Source organism: Schistocerca serialis, chromosome 1 (genome assembly GCF_023864345.2).
Source record: "Schistocerca serialis cubense isolate TAMUIC-IGC-003099 chromosome 1, iqSchSeri2.2, whole genome shotgun sequence".
NCBI lineage: Eukaryota > Metazoa > Arthropoda > Insecta > Orthoptera > Acrididae > Schistocerca > Schistocerca serialis.
In genome coordinates, this window is record NC_064638.1 from 1128500712 (window position 1) to 1128503383 (window position 2672).

At 47.5% G+C, this 2672-nt stretch overlaps 1 pseudogene; it reads right to left on the reverse strand.

Annotated features, from left to right (window-relative positions):
* Nucleotides 1-1470: 1470 nt before the first annotated feature.
* LOC126429792 (5S ribosomal RNA) lies at nt 1471-1588 on the reverse strand (annotated as a pseudogene).
* Between the last annotated feature and the right edge of the window lie 1084 nt (nt 1589-2672).

Genomic DNA, 2672 nt, shown 5'->3' on the forward strand with positions numbered 1-2672 from the left:
TTTTCACAATATATATAAATGACCTAGTAGATAGTGTCGGAAGTTCCGTGCGGCTTCTCGCGGATGATGCTGTAGTATACAGAGAAGTTGCAGCATTAGAAAATTGTAGCGATATGCAGGAAGATCTGCAGCGGATAGGCACTTGGTGCAAGGAGTGGCAACTGACCCTTAACATAGACAAATGTAATGTATTGCGAATACATAGAAAGAAGGATCCTTTATTGTATGATTATATGATAGCGGAACAAACACTGGTAGCAGTTACTTCTGTAAAATATCTGGGAGTATGCGTACGGAACGATTTGAAGTGGAATGATCATATAAAATTAATTGTTGGTAAGGCGGGTACCAGGTTGAGATTCATTGGGAGAGTGCTTAGAAAATGTAGTGCATCATCAAAGGAGGTGGCTTACAAAACACTCGTTCTACCTATACTTGAGTATTGCTCATCAGTGTGGGATCCGTACCAGGTCGGGTTGACAGAGGAGATGGAGAAGATCCAAAGAAGAGCGGTGCGTTTCGTCACATGGTTATTTGGTAACCGTGATAGCGTTACGGAGATGTTTAACAAACTCAAGTGGCAGACTCTGCAAGAGAGGCGCTCTGCATCGCGGTGTAGCTTGCTCGCCAGGTTTCGAGAGGGTGCGTTTCTGGATGAGGTATCGAATGTATTGCTTCCCCCTACTTATACCTCCCGAGGAGATCACGAATATAAAATTAGAGAGATTAGAGCGCGTACGGAGGCTTTCAGACAGTCGTTCATCCCGCGAACCATACGCGACTGTAACAGGAAAGGGAGGTAATGACAGTGGCACGTAAAGTGCCCTCCGCCGCACACCGTTGGGTGGCTTGCGGAGTATAAATGTAGATGTAGATGCCTGGTAATCTAGGTCTGTCGCCTCTCTCGGTCGACCCTGCCTACTTGAAGCTGTGTTCATTCCCGTCATCATAGTCGAATAGCAGCATCGCTCCTGTTCAAATGTCAAGCGGCTCATCGATTACTCAAACCGGCTTCCTTGCGCCCAACTACACGTCCTCTCTCAAATGCTGAAATCTGCGTATATTGTTCGCGCGCCTGAGAGGCATAGTAACTGCCCAACTGAGTACACGGAATGAAATTCTTAAGGACTTTATGCACTGGTATCAATATGTCCCCTGTTTACTATTCTCGCCAGCTGCGCGATGAAACTGCGCTGCAGCATCACCCATTCAGGCGTCGGACGCCAAAGTTAACAATTTCGCAATTTCCATCAATAAAAACTAAAACTAAACTCCTCCCGAACAGAACATGAAGGTCCAACGGCACCGACCGGCCGCCGTATCATCATCAGCCCACAGGCGTCACTGGAGGCGGATATGGAGGTCAGCACACCGCTCTCCCGGCCGTATGCCAGTTTCCGAGACCGGAGCCGCTAATTCTCAATCAAGTAGCTCCTCAGTTTGCGTCACAAGGGCTGAGTGCACCCCGCTTGCCAACAGCGCTCGGCAGACCCGATGTTCACCCATCCAAGTGCTAGCCCAGCCCAACAGCACTTAACTTCGGTGATCTGACGGGAACCAGTGTTACCACTGCGGCAAGGCCGTTGGCAATTTCCATCAATACCTGTATGAAAATCAATTTGTGACCAGTTTGCGTAACTTCCTTGTGGTGTAGGTTTATCATGAAACTGACTACTATGTGTCTACAAACGGAGCTCCAGTCACGTTGACAAAGAAAGCAGGATTAGTAGTGCAACTGGACGGGAAAATGAAAGAGCGCTGATGAGCCAGCTATAAGTGGCTGGTTCAAATGGCTCTGAGCACTATGGGACTTAACATCTGAGGTCATCAGTCCCCTAGAACTTAGAACTACTTAAACCTAACTAACCTAAGGACATTACACACACCCATGCCCGAGGCAGGATTCGAACCTGCGACCGTAGCAGTCGCGCGGTTCTGGACTGAAGCGCCTAGAACCGCTCGGCCACCGCGGCCGGCAGCTATAAGTAAATAACATGTAAGGTGACAGGGAATATGAAGACAACCTAGATTTCCGTAAGCATTTCCCTTAGAACAGATTTCCTCGTTTACGCAAGTATCCACACGGCTCCCCACCATACTCCCTGTGACGACTACCATCTCTTCGCGGAACACGCTGGCTGTGAAGTGCTCGTGTAAAGGGTTGAAGCAATCTGACTGAACTTCGTGTCCTATCATTATATCAAGAACAGAAAATGAAACAGAACGAGATTTTCACTCTGCAGCGGAGTGTGTGCTAATATGAAACTTCCTGGCAGCCTAAAACTGTGTTCCGGGATCTTTGCCTTTCGCGGGCAAGTGCTCTGCCAACTGAGCTACCCAAGCACGACTCACGACCCGTCTCCACAGCTTCAATTCAGCCAGTACCTCGTCTCCTACTTTCAAAACCTCACAGAAGCTGGAAACGTCCCCCAGACTGTGGCTAGTTCGGTGATCCATCTTGGAGCTGTGAATATAAATTTTGTCGAATTAAATCAGGTCATGCTGATGGCATTAGATTAGGAAATGAGACACTTAAAGTAGTAGATGAGATGAGTTTTGCTATTTGGGGAGCAAAATAACTGATGATAGTCTAACTAGAGCGGGTATAAAATGTAGACTGGCAATGGCAAGGAAAGCGTTTCTCTGAAGAGAAATTTGTTAACATCGAGTAT